The sequence below is a fragment of the Schistocerca piceifrons genome, chromosome X (genome assembly GCF_021461385.2).
Source record: "Schistocerca piceifrons isolate TAMUIC-IGC-003096 chromosome X, iqSchPice1.1, whole genome shotgun sequence".
NCBI classification, from domain to species: Eukaryota; Metazoa; Arthropoda; class Insecta; order Orthoptera; family Acrididae; genus Schistocerca; species Schistocerca piceifrons.
Genome location: NC_060149.1, coordinates 881,064,919 through 881,086,199, shown reverse-complemented (window position 1 = coordinate 881,086,199; position 21,281 = coordinate 881,064,919). Strand labels below are relative to the sequence as shown.

The 21,281-nt window shown below is 40.1% G+C and overlaps 1 protein-coding gene across 2 annotated transcripts in view; it reads left to right on the top strand.

Moving 5' to 3' along the window:
• LOC124721466 (serine/arginine repetitive matrix protein 2-like) overlaps positions 1 to 21,281 on the top strand; it is a 156,740-nt gene that overhangs the window by 17,641 nt on the left and 117,818 nt on the right. The window lies entirely within an intron of this gene.

Genomic DNA, 21,281 nt, shown 5'->3' with positions numbered 1-21,281 from the left:
AAATCCATACAAAGTCTCCCAGGCTGTATTTCACTGGCCATTGTGTGGCATTACAGCACTATTGTTCTTTCTCCTGCATGTTCAGAGTCCATATGTGAACCAGCTGCCTTACGTCTTCAGTCCTGGTGACAAAATGTTTCTCACCGTCATCCTGAGTATCGTCTGATTTAGACAGGAGAAGGTATCCATTGTCATTTTGGCCTCCTGACCATGGAGCAAAAAGAACATTGTGAAGCCAGTAGTGTCTTGCTACATGGTATTGTATTTGAATGTCATGATGAGCAGTATTATACCCCAATCTCTCTGTTTGGCATCGACATACATCAAGAGCATATCTGTCAATGTCTTATTAAAGAATTCTGTGAGACTGTTTGTGGATGATAGGCAGCCTGTGGTGATGTCACAGTGTTAAACTACCTCTGATATTAGGCTCGACTGGAAAACTTTTCGACAGTCAGAGGTCATCATGTGGGGTGCTCTGTGTGTCAGAATGCTGTCTCTTATGAGGAACCTTACTGTTTCCAGAGTTTTGGCAGTCTGTCCGGCTGTGGTGACAATGTAATTGGTGAGGTAACAGATTATTTTCCATTGATTCTCCTTTGCTGACTTTGAGAATCTCCCCAAGACCAGTCAGACCTGCATCTGATGCTGTCTAGAGACTTCATGAATCCTAGGTGACTAGATGTTTGGAGTGTAGTGGAAGTACTCCAGTGTAACTGACTGTACATGAGATGGGAGAGAAGAACCATTTCCACCCACATTGGGTCATAGCTCCTCATATACACTGCTCCGTTTGCTAATTTGAATTCTCCTTTGGTCAATTCCTTCCTCTTTGAGGCTTCTTTTGTTTTCAGCAGTGCTGGACATTCCATCTGTTTAGTAGCAATGTCTTTTATTGCAGTAATGACTAAGGTTTGATCCAGGCTGCAGTGTTCCACCAAAGGATTCCTTAAAAGGCAGTCATTGTCCTTACGTTTGTATCCACTGTGACAGTGTACTCCTGAAGCATGTGTCATCTTGACAGCCAACCAGTTGGATCTTTCAGGTCAATCAATGAGCATAGAGTATGATGGTCCATCACAATGGTGAATTGTTTGCCAAATAAATAGGGCTGGAACCTGTTGATGGCCCAGACAACTATAAGGCAATCTTTCTCAATTTTAGAATAGTTCCTCTTAGACTTGGAGAGTACTCAGAAAGCATAAGCTGTCACCTTTTCAACACCTTCCTGAACTTGCACTAGAACTGCATCTATCCCATAACTGCTAGCATCAGTGTGAAGTTGTTTATCGCCACACAATGTTAGGACTGGAGAAGATATCAGTGCCTCCTTAAGTACAAGGAAAGATCTTTCTTGTACAGGACAATTTGGCACCTCCCTATAGAAGGGGACGTGTTTTTGTATAGAAGTCCTTCACAAATTGCTAGTAGTTCTAGCACATTCCAAAAAACTTCTCACACCACAAATAGGCCGAGGAGTTGGAAAATCTGTGGCTGCTCTTATTTTCTCTGGGTCAGGGTGGCCTCCATCACCATTCACTAGATTCTCCAAGATTTTTGTTTCTTGGGAGAGTGAAGAGGCACTTGTTTGGGTTCAGGTGGAGACCTGCAGACTGTACACACTCCAACATGGTTGTCAGGCAGCTTAGGTGGTCTTCCAATGTCTTTGAATAAACTACAATGTCATCCAGATAGTAAACACACATCATCCGTCTAAGGTGTCAGTGCAGGATGCCATCTATGTCTGAAGGTGAATGTAGGACTACACAGTCCAAACAGCATAACTTTGAACTCATAGAGGCCATCAGGAGTTATGAAAACAGTCTTTTCCAAGTCGGACCCATCTACTGCAATTTGCCAGCACACTTTTAACATGAATTTTAACTCACCATCTCAGATTTTGGTGAAAATTGGTACAAAGCAAGCCTACATATAGATTAAGAGAAATACCAAATTTTATTAAAATCTATTGACCCATTTTGAAAATATGTCACTGTGAAGTTGTCAAAAATCACCAAAAAACACTACACTGCCATAATTTCACATTGCTGTGGTAACTATCCTAATTAAACTAAAACAGTGGGAGAAGTGTCATTTTACAGAATTTTCCACGGGCTTTCCAGTGAGATACAGCACATTATGGGATCGAGATAATTTTTTTTCTTTTCTTTTTTTAAAATTTAAATGAAAATTTAAATTTGTAATTTCTCAAAGTGTATCTTCAAAAATTTTTTTTAAATTTATTTAATGCTTCACATTATTGTTAACTAATTCCTCAAGTGAGAAAGCAGGACTGTCATGGGTTCACACCTCTGTAAAACTTCAAAAATTCACATTTCACCAAAAAATGACACTTTTGTAAAATTTGTAGATTTAAGTGGATATGTACATAATTTACCAGTAAATAAATTTACATTTTTTCATAAATTTATTTGTAATATGTGTAAAAGTCACTAGTGACTATGTGATTAAATATTTGATCAGAAGTACTAGAAGTAAGTTTTTAATACAATTGTAATCTGTAACTGCAATGATTAAGATGTGATTACTATATGTAAAAAAGAACAAACTGGGATAGAAACTCCAGTTGTTGATTCCAACAATCATAAATAGCTAACTGCTATTATTGTAGCTGTCCAGGTTCTGCTATGCCCATTCAGGGTCAATCCACCTGTAACTGTGAGTCTGGAGCTGTTATGATTCTGTTGCTTTAACCCTATAAGTCTTCATGTCGATTTAGTGGCAGTTGGATGTGAATGTTGTTGATTAATGTGGTGATACAAGCTTCATTAATATTTTGTAAATTGTTGGTTAGTGAACAGAATTGTTATGAAGTTATTACTCATTGTTTCAGTATATTGTTGTAGGTTCTATACAGAATCATTTACAATTTTAATTGCAGGTGGCAGTGGGTAAGGAAAAAAGATATTGGACTCTGCAATGTTGCAATCCTTTAAAGAAACAGAATCATTCAGTGAAAAAATTAGAGAGAGTAAGAAATGTGCCTGGATGGATGTATGATATGTTCCCTGATATCCCAAAGATATCAAAAATTCGTTATAGCAGATTGGTTCATTGACAAATATTCAAGAACAAAATTAGTTGTTGGCATCCCACTTAGTAAATGAATCTACTTCATTTACTTCCAGTACGATGGACGTGGAAGAATTATGGGCAAATTTTAAACACATTGTAAATCACGCATTGGAGAAGTATGTGCCAAAAAAGTGTGTTACGGACGGAAAAGACCCACTGTGGTTTAACAGCGCAATTTGGAGAATGCTCAGGAAGCAAAGACTGTTGCACTTGCGGTACAAGAAAGATCGAGAGAATGAGGACAGGCAAAAGTTAGTGGAGATTTGTGCTGCTGTAAAAAGAGTGATGCACGAAACATACAACCACTACCACCATCATACCTTAGCAAAAGATCTTGCTGAAAACCCAAGGAAATTCTGGTCTTACGTAAAATCGGTAAGCAGGTCGAGGGCTTCCATCCAGTCACTCACTGATTAGTCTGGCGTGGCAACGGAAGACAGCAAAACGAAAGCTGAAATTTTAAATTTAGCATTTGAGAAATCTTTCATGCAGGAGGATCATACAAACATACCGCCATTTGAGTCTCGTACAGATTCCCATATGGAGGACATAGTGATAGACATCCCTGGGGTTGTGAAGCAGCTGAATGGGTTGAAAATAAATAAATCGCCAGGTCCTGTTGGGATTCCAATTGAGTTTTACAGAGAGTACTCTACTGCATTGGCTCCTTACTTAGCTTGCATTTATTGCGAATCTCTTGCCCAATATAAAGTCCTGAACGAATGGAAAAAAATGCAGGTGATGCCTGTATATAAGAAGGGTAGAAGGACGGATACTCAAAATTACAGACCAATATCCTTAACATCGGTATGTTGCATGATTCTCGAACATATTCTCAGTTCGAATATAATGAATTTCCTTGAGGCAGAGAAGTTGCTATCCATGTATCAGCACGGCTTAAGAAAGCATCGCTCCTGCGAAATGCAACTCGCCCTTTTTCCACATGATATCTTGCGAACCATGGATGAAGGGTATCAGACGGATGCCATATTCCTTGACTTCCGGAAAGGGTTTGAGTCGGTGCCCCACTGCAGACTCCTATCTAAGGTATGAGTATATGGGATTGGTAGCCAAATATGTGAGTGGCTCGAAGACTTCTTAAGTAATAGGACCCAGTACATTGTCCTCGATGGTGAGTGTTCATCAGAGGTGAGGGTATCATCTGGAGTGCCCCAGGGAAGTGTGGTAGGTCCACTGTTGTTTTCTATCTACATAAATGATCTTTTGGATAGGGTGGATAGCAATGTGCGGCTGTTTGCTGATGATGCTGTGGTGTACGGGAAGGTGTCATCGTTGAGTGACTGTAGGAGGATACAAGATGACTTGGACAGGATTTGTGATTGGTGTAAAGAATGGCAGCTAACTCTAAATATAGATAAATGTAAATTAATGCAGATAAATAGGAAAAAGAATCCCGTAATGTTTGAATACTCCATTAGTAGTGTAGCGCTTGACACAGTCATGTCGATTAAAAATTTGGGCATAACATTGCAGAGCGATATGAAGTGGGACAAGCATGTAATGGCAGTTGTGGGGAAGGCAGATAGTCGTCTTCGGTTCATTGGTAGAATTTTGGGAAGATGTGGTTCATCTGTAAAGGAGACCGCTTATAAAACACTAATACGACCTATTCTTGAGTACTGCTCGAGCGTTTGGGATCCCTATCAGGTCGTATTGAGGGAGGACATAGAAGCAATTCAGAGGTGGGCTGCTAGATTTGTTACTGGTAGGTTTGATCATCACGTGAGTGTTACAGAAATGCTTCAGGATCTCTGGTGGGAGTCTCTGGAGGAAAGAAGGCGTTCTTTTCGTGAATTGCTACTGAGGAAATTTAGAGAACCAGCATTTGAGGCTGACTGCAGTACAGTTTTACTGCCGCCAACTTATATTTCACGGAAAGACCACAAAGATAAGATAAGAGAGATTAGGGCTCGGACAGAGGCATATAGGCAGTCATTTTTCCATTGTTCTCTTCGGGAGTGGAACAGGGAGAGAAGATGCTAGTTGTGGTACGAGGTACCCTCTGCCACACACCGTATGGTGGATTGCGGAGTATGTATGTAGATGTAGATATTGTAGAAAATCTTTAAATGACAATGAAACAAACTATGTTCCTCCACCTTCAGCTGTTATGGAGACACTAAATACATCTCTTCAGGAATTAGGTGAGTCTCCTCTACATAATACAAAACTTCAGATGAAGCAGTATTCCACCAAAAAATTGAAAACCATTGAGTTTGTGCTTAAAAAACTGTTATTTACTAAAGCAGGGGATTCCTCAGAAAATGAATGTGGGTCACTGGAATAGTATGTAATAGGTAACCTGAAAGCTAGTTTTTGTTCAAGTAGAAGAAAAAGAAAGTAATGCTACTAACTTGTTTGCCTGAGTCTTGGAGTATTAGGAAGATAATGCATGAATTTAATGCTCCCAACTATGTGGTATGCCAGGCAAAAAGGCTTTTGAAGGAAAGAGGTTTATTAGAAATTTCTGATCAAAAACCGGGAAAGAATTTGTCACGAGAAGTTGTGCATACAGTGCATAATTATTTTTATGAGAATGACATAATAAGCATAGTAATACCAGGGAAGGAAGACTGTGTAACTGTAAAGGGGAAGATGGAGAGAGAACAGTAATATCTGAAAGACTTATTTTGTACAATTTTATAGGAACATAAAAGTTTCAAAGCTACATTTCCAGTAATGAAGATTGGGTTTTCTAAGTTTGTAGAACTGCACCCAAAACACTACATTTTAGCTGGTCATAGTGTAACTCAGTATGTGATTGCACTACACATCAAAATGTGAAAGTCTTGTGAGAAAATGCTGAGCTCAGTATCTTAAACAATGGAGAATTGACCTTTTACAAACACTGTTTGGCAAAAGTGCTGTGCAACCCAGCATAATTCCACTGCATTATGGAAAACTGTAGTTCTTGCCCAGGAAGTGACCCAATAAAAAGAACACTACAAAGTACATTTAATGATAATGTGGTTGAAAATATTACTTTTTGACAGTGGGTTTCAGTAGAGGGATGCAACTTAGAAATAATGCAGAAGACCTCACTGGAGTTCATTGAATCATTTTCTGAAAAGACTACACAGATACTCCATAATTTTCTAGCAAAGCAAGGAAAACTTGAATGAGGGGGACTGTGTTGTTGTACATGACTACTTCTGGAATTACACTTTTATGATCCAAAATGAGGCCCAGGGTTATCACTGGCCAAGTGATCATGCAACAGTGCACCCCTTTTTTGTATATTACAAAGCAGAAAAGAAAACAGAGCACATGAGTTATGTCATAACTGTCTTAGAGCATAATACCATAGCAGTTTATTGTTTTCAAAAAAAGCTAGTTCAGTTTTTAAAAAAAGTAATTTCATGCTGTTATACAGAAGATATACTACTTTTCAGCGGGTAGTGCAGCCCAGTACAAGAATAAAAAGAGTTTTGTAAATTTATGCTTCCACCAAGATGATTTTAGCATTAAAACAGAATGGCATTTTTTGCCTCTGATCATGGAAAATGACCTTGTGATGGTGTCAGTGGCACTGTTAATAGATTAGCAACAAAAGCAAGTCTGCACAGCCGCATGACAACCAAATTCTTACTCCACAACAACTTTTTGATTGGCCAGCTAAAAACATTACATCCACACATTATGAATTTTCAGCACAAGGAGCGTACATTGAAACTGAGAGTTATCTGGAAAAGTGCTTTAGTCAGTCTATTTCCAAAAAAGGACACGGAAGCTACATGCTTTTATACAGATTGCATCAAGTACATCAAAAATATTGGTAAAGACTTTTTCAGAGACAACAGTATCAGCTGTTGATACAGATACAAAATCTTCAGAAATGCTGGCTTTGAAAGGCATTCGTGGATATGTTACTGATGTCTATCACGAGAAATGGTGGTTAGATTATATTTTAATGAAAGACAAAAATCTCGATGAAGTTTAAAGTTACTTTCCTTCACAGAGCTGGCCCATCACTGTCTTGCGCATATCCTATAATTCCAGATATTCTGTAGTTATCTATAAATGATATTCTTTGTAAGGTAAACCCAGTAACACCAACAGGAAGAATATGTTAGATACCCGGTGATGAAACTATAAAAACAAAAGAAGCCTTTAACAAGGTCAATCTTCAAACACAGACTGTTTAAATCAAGTTTTGCTAGTGACATCTGGAACGTGTGTGTTAATATTAAGTTTGAGTGTGTACATAGATGTATTAAGAATGAAATTATGTATATTTCTGCTTAAATTTCTGTGAATTTTTGAAATTTTATAAAGGTTTGAACTCATGACAGTCCCACTTTCATAATTAGGGTATTAGTTAGCAATAATGTGAATCATTATATACAGGATGTCTCACCTAACTCTGCCACCTCAAATATCTCTGGAACAATAATAGATATTCAAAAACGATTTTCACCAGCATGAACATATGGCAGGGGCTTAGGAAACCAAATACTATGCGAAATTTTAAAATGTAAACAAATACTATTTTCAACACAAACTTGTGTATTTTTAAATGGACACCATCTATTATTTCGTATGCAATTCATAGCATGAAAAACCACAAAAGTAATGGCATTGGTTGTACAATATGTCAATTACAGCCCGAGAAATTGCAAAGGGAAGTTGACGCTTGAAATAAATGAAGCACACAGTTAGCGCACATCCTGAGACCCAAGAGTGCACCTCACACTGCCTGTGTCAGGGGCTCACACAATGGGAAGGTGTGCACAATCCACAAAAATAAACAAGTAACACATCCAACACAAAGTTACATTTTTCAGATTGTAAATGGATGTTATTCTAGCAAACTGACAACTAGAGCTACAGTTAGAGATAACACACTTGAATTCACTTTGCTAAACACATTTACTAGTGCCCTATCACCCACAGAAACTGTGTTCTTGTGCATTACATCCAGCATAGAAAATACACCCACATCTTGACCAATGAAACTGTGTCATGTCCACATATGTTTGAAGTGCCCTCTGTTTGCGTCAATATACGTTTGCAGACGGGTAACGAGAGAGTGTTGCACAGATTATAGAGTTTCTACAGATATTTCTGCACACACAGCAGTAATATGATGTTGCATATCCTCTGCTGTCATTGGGGGTTCTTGATACACTCTGTCTCTCACTGCTCCCCAGAGAAAGAAGTCTAATGGCATCAAGTCGGGGGACCGTGCTGGCCATCGCACAGTACCTGCCTGCCCCATCCACCTATCTGTAAATGTCGCATCTAGAACGTCTCTGACAACTTTTGCATTGTGTGCGGGGCATCCGTCATGTTGTAACCACATTTATAGATGAGCTTCCAGTGCTAGATCCTCCATGAGGAGTGCTAGTGTGCGTTGAAGAAATGATGCATATCACTGTCCATTCAATGTTCCGTGGTAAAAATAGGGACCTACAATACAGTTAGCAATGATACTGCACCAAACATTGACACTCCACTGTCGTTGCTGAGAAACTTGGTGAATCCAGTGGGGATTTTGCACGGACCAGTAGTGCATGTACCACAGATTCACATTACCATGATTTGTAAATGAAGCCATGTCTGTAAAAAATATATTGCTTAGGAATACTGGATTACCTTGCAACTGCTGAAGTGCAAAATGACAGACTGCAGTGCTGGATTCAAAGTCATTCCTGTACAGTTCTTGGTGCAGTGAGATATGGAACAGATGAAATAGATGCCGATGCAAGATTCTGCACACACTACTGTGGCTTATTCCTACACCTCGTGCAATTTCTCATACACCCACCTGAGGTCTGTGCACTACAGAAGCCAGAACAGCAATTTCGTTTCCATTGCCAGTCGCTGGCGTTGTATGTCAACGTTTTGCGGGAGCCCATCTTCCTGTTTCTGTGAGTGTCTTGTAGATGTTGCCAATGGTTCAATGTCATGGACACAGCCGATCTGGGTAGTGTTCAGCATAGTGTGTCACAGCTGCAGCTGCGTTTCTGTGACATTTGCCGTAAATTAAAATAATATCTAGTTTTCTTCATTACTGAAGGTCGACATATCGACTAGATGACGGCAAATGTAACAAGCCAGAAGAAAACAGGTTTTAATGTAGCAACATATGTGACTTTCGTTACAGTAAGAGAGGTGTTCAGCAGACCCGATTAGGAGACACTTGTACACTGAAGGTAGAGCATGCTGTGGTGATATTTGTATGTTTTATGACAGGATACAGGTACCAGTGCAGGCAACCCCTGCTCTGAACACAGTACTACATGCGATGCATTATGTCAGAAACTGTGACCCCATTGCTATCCTTTACAAGCCACATATTTCAAAACTTATGAGGTTGATAAACGTGAAACCAAGTGTGTTACCACTAATTGTACATCTAGTTGTCATTTCACAACAATAAACATTATGCGCAGGACATCAGTCATTCTGATACAGCATTATTTGACACATTATAAGAGGTGGACCAGTTCAAGTAAGGTGCAGCTCAAGAAGGGGCTAAACTATCCCCCTTTAGGAGTGCCATCAATGAAATATGGGCCAATGATGTGTTGTGATACAATACCACACCATACATTAACACTCCACTGACGTAGTATATCAATCACATCACGATTACCGGCAGTGTGAGGTGCACGCTTGAGTCTCAGGACGTGCGCTAGCTGTGCGCTTCATTGATTTCAAGCATCAACTTCCCTTTGCAATTTCTCGGGATGTCACTGACGTATTGCGATGCAATCAACACCATTATTTTTGTGATTTTTCATGCTATTGGTTGCATACAAAATAAAAGGGGGCATCCATTTAGATATACACAAGTTTGTGTTGAAAATAGTATTTGTTTACGTTTTAAAATTTCACATAGTATTTGGTTTCCTAAGCCCCTGTCATACGTTCATTCTGGTGAAAAACATTTTTTAATATCTATTGTTGTTCCAGAGATATTTGAGGTGGCAGAGTTAGGTGAGACACCCTGTATAATTTTTTGAAAGATTTTTGAAGATGTGCTTTTTGAGAAATTAAAAATTTGAATTTTCATTTAAATGTGAAAAAATCGCCTTGAACCCATATTGTGTTGTATATTGTAGGAAAGCTCATGGAAAATTGCTCAAAATAACACCTCTTCCACCATTTTAGCATAATTATGAGAGTTGCTACAGCAATTTTACATTGTGATGGTGTAGGGTTTTTTGATCATATTTGACAACTTTACATTGCCATATTTTCAAAATGAATCAACAGATTTTAATAAAATTGGGTATTTTTCTTAATGTATATGTTTGCTACCTTTGTGCCGAGTTTCATCAAAATCTGAGAGGAGTCAAATCACTGTTAATTTAAGACAGAATTGCCTCAGTGTCCTGTCTGGATTTCCATAGTTGGACATACTTTGCTCCTTTCAAACAGTCTATAATGATGTTAATGCACAGCTGTGGAGGGACAACATTCTTTCTGATTTTGTTCAGTCATCGGTAGTTGACACAGAAACACCATGTGCCAGCCTTCTTTTTCACAAGGACTACAGGAGAGGACCAAGGACACTGAAGGTTCAGTGATGTTGTCTTGCAGCGCCTTCTCCACTTCCTCCCAGATTATCCGTCATACAGTCAGTGACACACTGTATGAGTGCTGGCAAATTGGTGGATGATTCCCAGTGTTGATATGGTCATTTACGATGGGCCACTTGGCCTGCTAATTCTCCACCCCGGATTTGAAAGCAACCAAGACTTGATGCAGAATAGTTATTACTTGCCAACATTTTTCCTCAGACAGGCCATTTCCTATTGACATTTCATTAGTAACTTCCTCCCCTGTGCTGTCTGTAATGGTAACAGAGCACCATATTTCATCAAAAAGGTGCCCTTTCTGGACTGGTCCGGCTGTCCCTATGAACATATCCTCAGGACTGAGTTGTGGCTGTTCGTGACAGGGATCTAACGTTCTCCTTTACCACATAAAATGCTTATGATCATTGCTGGCATGTAAATTTCTTTTGTAAGCCTGAATAGCTTTTTGCAATTGGCAAAAGCTTCTCAGTTTAAATGGGCCACAATTGCCCAGAGCAGTCTTTGTTATATGTGCTTGTCAGAATAGCTTCATCATTCTGGAGCTGTGATCTTCTACAGTCTATGACAGCTTGCGGTGCCTGTGAGATTGTCCGTCACAAAACAACATTATGACTGCATTATGTTCAAATGGCAAATTTGAAGGACTGTTTTCTGTCATTGATAGTTAATCATGTAAGATATGTTCTTGTTGGCTGGGTGTCTTTCCAAGTTGCGGCCTTCAGCAGTACTGCTTTTGTAACATGAAACACAGTTCTCTTTAGCTGATGACAATAAGCATCTGACATTAAAGAAAAGGAAGCAACTACATGGGTTGGCTGTTGGTGATGATGTTGATTAGGTTTCCTGTCATCGTGGTAACTGTCATCCATGAAGGATTTTCGCCTCTCGTGACCAAACTTCCATAGATAGTTACCTTGCTTAGCTTTCCTGAAATTGGTGGCTAGTCAAACTGTGGGTACCCAGCATGAGGAACAGCCCCAGGAATGGCTCCAGCATGTTGGGGAGTGACCTGGGCCCTGGTTCAGGAATGAGTTTCATCTGGGAGGTCGACTATAATTATCTGCAGTTGACTGACATGAATAGTGCTGTTGTGATGTTCTAGCACTTGTCTTTTTTTCTGTACAGCAGTGTATAACTTGTCTAGGGCATGCATGGCAAAAACAGACTGGTGTGTTGTCCTCCATCCTCTAAATGTCTCTTCTTATGTGGAGGCATTTTGCTTGGCAAAGGAGTGTTGGGAGGGTGCTGTTTTGTCATTTGACAGTGGCTATGTAAGTCTGATTTGGCTGAGTTCATTCTTCATAGCACATTCGACTGGTGGCAGAGACTAGTGCCAAATATCGATGCACCTCTTCTTCAACATTCTCTTATACCTTCTAACATGTACGGTCAACATTCATTGCCGATGTCTCTTGTGTACTTGGTCAGACAGTTTTGGCTGTCATAAAATGCTGTATCATCTCTTCTCTTACGATGAGATGTATGAGAGAGGCAAGATCATTGTGGTCTTTCACAACTGCCATAGCAACTACATCTGGGAATTGATCATACCTCCTTTGTGCGACTTTTTTTCTCGATGTTTGCTACTAGAAGAGCTCGGTACATGTCTTCTTTTATTTCTTTCATCAAATGTGAGATTTTATTGGTTTCTGTCGTATTTGGGTTCACAATGTTGCAAAGGGCCAAAACATTCTCTATATATGAGTAAGACTCTCATTTCGTCATGATGTTGGGTCCTGTTATTCAATTGTTGTTCTGCTATGTGGACTTGCTGCTGATTGCTGACATTCATTTTTTTTTTCAGTTTGGCTTGGTATTTACCTCAGCTATTGAGCTTCTCTCTATTGTTCTTAAACAATTGCTGGGCTGCTCCATCAAAGTAAAAGTATACATTCACCAAATGCATCATGTCATACTACTTGTTGTATATGGTGACTCGATTGAATCCTTTCAGCCATTTCATCATGTTTTGACAGTTGTCTCTGGAAAATGCTGGTGGATGCCTGATGTGCAGCATACTTTATGCTGCCTGATGTGCAGTGTACTTTATGCTGGCTTAGAATCCATTGGTCTCCTGGATATGAGAACCTTTGGAATGATGTACCGCTTACATTCTGAGTCCTGTCTGTGTAGGCAATGGATTTTACAGTGTCTAATTGGAGCAATGGTGATGTAGATGCTTCGAAGTACCTGTCATTGCCACCAAATAGTGTTGCATTGAAACAATAGTCAGATCTGATTCCAAAAACAGGGCTGTCAATGAAATACATTACTTAAAACTGAAAGAACATTTATTATGAACATCAACATCCAGTCAGAACAGAACTGATCTCCTGGGTGGAGAGTGCAGTTATTTATACAGACATCGAAAATTCCAGACTATACAAACATTACAAATATAAGATATATCAAGAACCTTCCAGAAATGACAAATACTAAAAACAAATAATTGCTGGTGGTCGGGTTCGAACTGATGATCTGCAGCCAGCACCAACACCCTCACATTTACCTCAAATTCTAAAATATAATTTAATGTTTCTACATGACGCATTACTCTTATTTTTTGCTGTCGTCTTAAGGTTTTTGTTTTTGCATCATTGCATTTGTGTTGACTGTTTCTTATCAGTGTGAGAGTTATCTTCTGGCATCATCCACAAAGCAAATTTCATCTAAGATGTGCCTTTTATGGGCTCTGTAATTTACTCACTTCTCAAGGATAATGAAAGCATCATGACAATTAAAAAAAAAGTAATTAATTGGTATGCTGATGAATCACAAATCTTTCAGTAAGCCCAGATTTAATGCAGTGATGATTTGACCTGTTTCTTTTTCCATCCTGTTTCTATTTACTACTCTTTGGTATATTTTCCCTTGCTGTTGTACAGTCAGAGCAAAGCATACACTAATGTTGCAACAAGGAATATGTGTCATGTCATCGTGTCTTTTAAGTGGTTTGTTGCATGGCATAAGCAGATAGTTTTGGTCAACTATTAAGCTGAATTTACACTGAGTTTAAAGACACATTTCTGTGTGCAACTTGTTCCACAACATGTTGGCAACATTGTTCACTGTTCACATCCCATCGACTCTGGCGTCAAACATTTCTACATACGTATTCACTTTGTTGCTACGCAGAACTGGCAGCAAGCATTTCATATTGTGAAGAGGAAGAATTAATGGTATGTTGCACTACATTAATAATACTTGATGAATAAGCAGTCAAAGAAAAAGACGTAGTCATCATTTGTGGACAGAAACATACTGTAGGAGACGTGATGGTAGTGACATCCTGTGTGAGCTGAATTTGGAAGAAGGTTCTGGTTTTCATAACATCTCTAGAATGTCGTCGTCTGATTTTGAAATTATGATGAATATCACAGAGCCAGTTGTTTCTAAGAAAGGTACAAATTTCAGAAAAGCAATTCCTGTAAAGCAAACACTAGCTGTTATTCTTCATTTTTTAGCAACAGTAGATTCCTATCAAAGCCAGCCATATATCAAATAGTTCCTAGAGTTTGTGAAGCTTTGACTGAAGGACTATGTAAATGTAATTTGGTTATGGTAGTAGCACTGAAACAGATATTAATACAAATTATTGTTTTCAATGCAGAAAACTTCTTTAACCTCAATGTTGCTCTCACTTGCAATGAATATGACAGGGGAAACTGCTGTTGATGATCCCCCTGCCACCTCTATGTTTAGTACTGACTGCTGCCTCCTGCATACATGCATTCATTTCTGTCTCATAGAAAGCATTGTGATTTGTTTGTCATCACCCTTTTGTAGGGCGGCAACTCGTGTAACTTGCTGATGGCAAATTTTCAAAGTCAGATAACAAATCCTATTGTTGTTACTGTTCCTGTGGTATTGAGAAATAAGAGACTCCATTGTTTTATCTACTTTAATGCTGCTGGTATTGAGCAGTGCAGCAATGTTTTGTACGGAATCGTGCTTATGTTTAATATTTTTATACCTGTGACTTTGAAGATGCCAGAGCCACTCCTCTGCCTCATAGTGTGTGACAAGTTCATAAATTTTGCTTCTTGTCCCCTCCATTTCTTAAAGGAACACATGGAAAGACAATGTGCAACACTGCAGACTGAAAAAGAACAAACAGTAGTGCTTCATAGCGGCATTTAGTGGTGGCAGGCCAGGAATGTTGTTCCTTTGATCTGTACTGACACAGCCATGGAACATTGGTTTTGAGCTGCCAACATGTTGCAAACTTTGGTAGCCCAGTACTAGCAGTGAACAATGTTGCAGAATGTGTTCCAAACTCAGTGTAAATGCGCATTTCTGTGCACAGAAGCACATGTGTTGTTGCTCTATGGCTTAATTGGGCATCTAAGAGCATAGCTTACCTGACCAATTCTTTAAATCAGTAGCTTATATTCTAGTTCATTACTTTAGAAATTGTTGAAATTATCAACAACATTGATGTGTTATCATTTATTGCATCAACATATTAAAAATTCTTCAGTTTTCTTTTTAGTATGGTATAACTTTTTCTTGTTATTGGCAACCATAATTACATTTTGATAACAGCAAGCATTGATGTTGTTATTGAAACAAATACTATTTCAATTTTTATCAGCCATTGGTGAGATTCTCAAATCCAGCATGCTAAATTTCTTCATTTTCATTTTTGGTTGCTGACTATGTGATTTTGGGTTTAACTTACTTACATATTTGAAAGTATACACATGTGCAGTGTGAATTATTCTGCAATTCAGCAATTTGCTATAAATATCACAGTGGTGGCAGTGGCAGTGACGGCAGTAATGATGGTAGTGGTAGTCTTCAGTACAAAGACACTTTGGTGCAGCTCTCCACACCAGTCCGTCCTGAGCAAGTCTCTTCACCACTGCATAGCTAGTTCATGAACCTGCTTACTGTGTGTGATCCTTAGTCTTCCTCTTTTCTCCGCAGTTCGATTCAGTACCTCTTCATTAGTATTACAACCTTCCCATCTGATCTCCAGCACTATTCTGTAGCACCACATTTCAAGAGCTTTATTCTCTTCTTCTCTGAACAGTTTACCATTCACATTTCACTTCTTTACAGTGCTACACTGAAGATAGATACCTTCAAGAAAGACTTCCTAACATTTATATTTGATGTTACCAAATTTCACATTCCCAGAAAAGTTTTTCTTGCTGTAGAAGCCTGTATGACCAAGGGAAAAATAAGTGCTGCCTACAGGAAAATTAGAGAGACTTTTGGAGAAAATGAAAGCAACTATACGAATATCGAGAACTCAAATGGCAAGTCCATACTAACAAGGGAAACTCCCCGTTGCAACACGCCCCTCCCCCTCAGATTTAGTGGTAAGAGGGGCCCAGTGCACAGCCCATCAAAAACTGAACACAGATCAAGCATGAAAACAGGAAGAAGGTGTACAGGACTCTGAAAAAAAAAGCAAAATAGAAACAGTGAATGGTCCAAGAACAAGAAGTGCAATGTAGAGCAGCCGCAAAGAGAAATGGCATCATGGTTAAGGTGTTGGACTGCAAAGCGGGTGAGCCATGTTCCAAACTCCGTCATGCCATTTTTTTTTTAATTTTATTTATTTATTTTTGCTGTTCACTTTATTTAAATTTTTGTCTATGTCATGGTGTAACATCCATTTGCAACTGTGAGGTCTAAGGTGGGGACCTACACTCCTGGAAATTGAAATAAGAACACCGTGAATTCATTGTCCCAGGAAGGGGAAACTTTATTGACACATTCCTGGGGTCAGATACATCACATGATCACACTGACAGAACCACAGGCACATAGACACAGGCAACAGAGCATGCACAATGTCGGCACTACTAAAGTGTATATCCACCTTTCGCAGCAATGCAGGCTGCTATTCTCCCATGGAGACGATCATAGAGATGCTGGATGTAGTCCTGTGGAACGGCTTGCCATGCCATTTCCACCTGGCGCCTCAGTTGGACCAGCGTTCGTGCTGGACGTGCAGACCGTGTGAGACGACGCTTCATCCAGTCCCAAACATGCTCAATGGGGGACAGATCCGGAGATCTTGCTGGCCAGGGTAGTTGACTTACACCTTCTAGAGCACGTTGGGTGGCACGGGATACATGCGGACGTGCATTGTCCTGTTGGAATAGCAAGTTCCCTTGCCGGTCTAGGAATGGTAGAACGATGGGTTCGATGACGGTTTGGATGTACTGTGCACTATTCAGTGTCCCCTCGACGATCACCAGTGGTGTACGGCCAGTGTAGGAGATCGCTCCCCACACCATGATGCTGGGTGTTGGCCGTGTGTGCCTCGGTCGTATGCAGTCCTGATTGTGGCGCTCACCTGCACTGCGCCAAACACGCATACGACCATCATTGGCACCAAGGCAGAAGCGACTCTCATCGCTGAAGACGACACGTCTCCATTCGTCCCTCCATTCACGCCTGTCGCGACACCACTGGAGGCGGGCTGCACGATGTTGGGGCGTGAGCGGAAGACGGCCTAACGGTGTGCGGGACCGTATCCCAGCTTCATGGAGACGGTTGCGAATGGTCCTCGCCGATACCCCAGGAGCAACAGTGTCCCTAATTTGCTGGGAAGTGGCGGTGCGGTCCCCTACGGCACTGCGTAGGATCCTACGGTCTTGGCGTGCATCCGTGCGTCGCTGCGGTCCGGTCCCAGGTCGACGGGCACGTGCACCTTCCGCCGACCACTGGCGACAACATCGATGTACTGTGGAGACCTCACGCCCCACGTGTTGAGCAATTCGGCGGTACGTCCACCCGGCCTCCCGCATGCCCACTATACGCCCTCGCTCAAAGTCCGTCAACTGCACATACGGTTCACGTCCACGCTGTCGCGGCATGCTACCAGTGTTAAAGACTGCGATGGAGCTCCGTATGCCATGGCAAACTGGCTGACACTGACGGCGGCGGTGCACAAATGCTGCGCAGCTAGCGCCATTCGACGGCCAACACCGCGGTTCCTGGTGTGTCCGCTGTGCCGTGCGTGTGATCATTGCTTGTACAGCCCTCTCGCAGTGTCCGGAGCAAGTACGGTGGGCCTGACACACCGGTGTCAATGTGTTCTTTTTTCCATTTCCAGGAGTGTATAATGACAGTTGATTCTGCACAACTACTCTATTACCAGCCAAAAGGAAGTGGCTTTCGAATAGGAACCGCAGATGTTTGATGACAAAGCAACAAATTAACCAAATCCTCCACTGGAAAACATGTCTGGTGTGTCGTACAAGGCATTAGTGACAGTATGTGTGTCAAACGATATGAATCTCAGATCAACCCACCTAATTTGTACAACTGTTAAGTGAGGTATGCCTCCTTGCCTGATTTAGGACTTCGTATGAATGTGAATGTAATCACTCCCAAGGAAATGATAAAGACAGAATAGTTTGTCACATAAGCTGCAACAAATGAATGCAATAGTTTCACAGTCACACATTTTTCTATGTACTCTGTCAAAATATATGTTGTTAATGTTTTCGAAGTTGTGTTCTGTTCCGGAAGTCTGGACTCTTGAAATCCTTTGTTGTAACATAGGTCACACCCGTTTATTTATTGCTTTCATTTGTGTGAGATGTCTATGTGGTATCTTGCCTGCTCTCACTATTCATCACACTTACTTACAACGGTAACAAATTCTAACCACATGACTCATATTCTATAACCAATGTATAGTATTACAACTGCCAAGACTGCAGGAAGAATTTCAATGACCGGATGGACATTTCGTAATGTTGTGGCAAAATATATAAATGGCATGAGGGATTTTGGAACAGAGGTTGACCGATTGGCTGTCCAACACCATGACCACTTACCCACGATGCCATTACAGTTTCAGGCTGTTCTTTATTGCACTTCTTGTTCTTAGACTATTCACTGTTTCTATTTTGCTTTTTTTCACAGTTCAGTACACCTTCCTGTTTACATGCTCAACTTGGGTTCAGTTTTTGATGGGCTGTCCACTGAATCTTCTTACACTAAATCTGAGGGGGTGCGATGGGGAGTTCCCTTGTAAGCAAAGAAGGGAGAACTAAAAGGTGATAGAAATGTATAGAAGACCTATACAAGGAAAATGAAGACAGTGGTATAGAAAGGGAAGAGAAAATAAATGAAGGTGAGATGGGAGATTTGGTGCTACAAGAAGAGTTCGACACAACCCTAAAAGAAGTGAGTGAGAACAAGGCCCTGGAGTAGATGACAGTCTCTTTGTATTAATGAGTGTTGAGAAAACCGTTTCATGTGGTATGTAAGATACATGAAACGTGTGAAATACCGTCATAGTTAAGGAAGAATATAATAATCCCAATTGCTAAGATGACAGGTGTGAATATTTCTGAATCATCAGTTTAAGAAATCATGGTTGCAAAATTTTGGCATGAATTATTTACAGAAGAATGGAAACTGGTAGATGCCAAACTTTGGGGTTATCAGTTTGGCTTCCATATAAATATAGGAAAATGTCAGGCAATACTTACCCTACAACATATCATAGAAGATATTTTAAAGAAAGCAAACCTATGTTTATAGCAATCTTACAAAAACCCACACTGAAAAAACTTTATGAGCTGCATGTCTGTTTTCAAGAAAAAATCATATTGTCTTGTTCTTTGGATGCTGAGCATAAAAAAAGATCATGTGAACTTATTGAGATTGTACCATTTTCTACTCATTATGGCAGAAACTCCCGTGGATAAAGGACAAATAAAAACAAAAAGCCAAATTCAAAGTAGTATTGTGCTATAGTAAGAGTTATTCTTTCCTTGTGCATGTTAAGATAACAGTGAGGAATATGTCCATTGTGGACAACCTCTGTATTTATTGGTGCACAACTTGAGGCTGTTCAGAATTTTAGTTGGAATGTTTTTACATTCCTCCAGCTTTGATATTTTTTAGGGTGTGAGGTGATCAAAGCCTCTGTGCTAAATGATTAACATGGTCCCTGGCATGGTCTCTAGATTAAGGTCCAGATAATACCCATGCCACTCAATTTGTGTGATGCCTTTGCCCTCCTGTGCCTCACCAACATAAGTAATTGTACTGGGGTGAGTGTTGAAAATGAAATGAGGTACACCACACCATAGACCACTAGAAAGCCAAACATATTCCTATCTTGATAAAGGAATTTTCCACTATGACCAACTCCATTACAAATATATGCGGTGGTTTTCTTACATTCTTCATGACAAGTGACCCAGACCATGAATCGGTATCCACTGTAATTGTCACGTTGCAATAAGTTTTGTTCATGTTTATCTCTTCTTTGTCCTTCACATGTCAAAACACCAGAATCCCTCTGTACACTGAACTGTGATTCATCTAAACTTGTTCTGACCACCACCAGGTGGCGTGAGTCATAATGTTCAACATATCAGTGCATCTGCATGACAAGGCAAGGTTAGGTGACAGTGGAATGCTTTGTGTCAGCTTTTGAGATATCAGTTCTACACTGTCAGTTGTCTTTAAATGATGAGAAAAGAAGACTCACTGAAGCGCCAACCTGTTCTTTTTGCCACTTGGGCCTTGTTTTCATCATCTTTGCCTGTTGTACATGTTTGGTGTCCTATGTAGCACTTGTACATAGCTATTTCTTTTGCTAACAACAGCATTCTTCACCTACTAACATTCCAACACAACTGCATGATGGTGGCATTTGGATCCATTGCAAGTTGCGTGTGTGGCCTTACACAATCCTTATCACTTTGGTGAAAGCCTGCAGCCATTCTTCAAGATGACTGTTCACTGTAGGTGACAGTGTGGCATACTTAGGTACAGGCACTTGTAGTTTCAACCTATAGGCTAACTGCAACAGATTTTCCTTGGAGATAGACTGCTAATCAATACCTTTTGCCTTGCAGCTACATACATGGAAATTTCAATCTACAGCAGTTGTGGAGCCGTATAGTATTCCTGTGTATCACTCCATATTCCCAGCCCCTCCCTCTCTGCCCTGCTCCCCCCCCCCCCCCTCCCCCCACGTTGGAAAATAGGCAGAAGAATAAGGAGAATAAAATGTTGCATATATTAAAGCAATAGTTGAAGGGCTTATTTCAGTAGTGGTACAAGTCCATTTTTGTTCATTGTGAGATAGAGTCCTAAAGTTAAATGAGTGCTGAAAGATCTGCAGTTGAGATACGAGAAATATTCAAGCATATGGCCTCTTGCTAGATATGAACCTTTCTCTCTGTTTGTTTGGATCATTAATTTCAGAAGCATTATAGGCAGAAAAGTGGAGGTAATAGACTTGTACCAACTATTGAAATAAGCCCTTCAGTTAAAGTATACTTCTGGAAATTTGGAGGTGCATGAGAATTATATTATCCATCAGTCAGTCCCAAAAAGTTGGGAATGGACCACTGAATCATGTGAATGTACCCTAATAGGAAGAGCTTACAAAGTTTGTCACATTCATTAATGTCATTGGCAGTCCAAATCTGACTTAAACTGCTAAATACCATTAGCACCAGTCAGTCATGAAAATTTGAATGATGGCAATACAAGCAAAAAGGAAGTCAGGATTTAATTAAAATAGATGATGTGTGTAGTTTTTGTTTTATTATTATTATTATTATTATTTAGCATTTGATGCTGTTGAGTAATCACAAGCACACTATAAATTACAAACAGAAA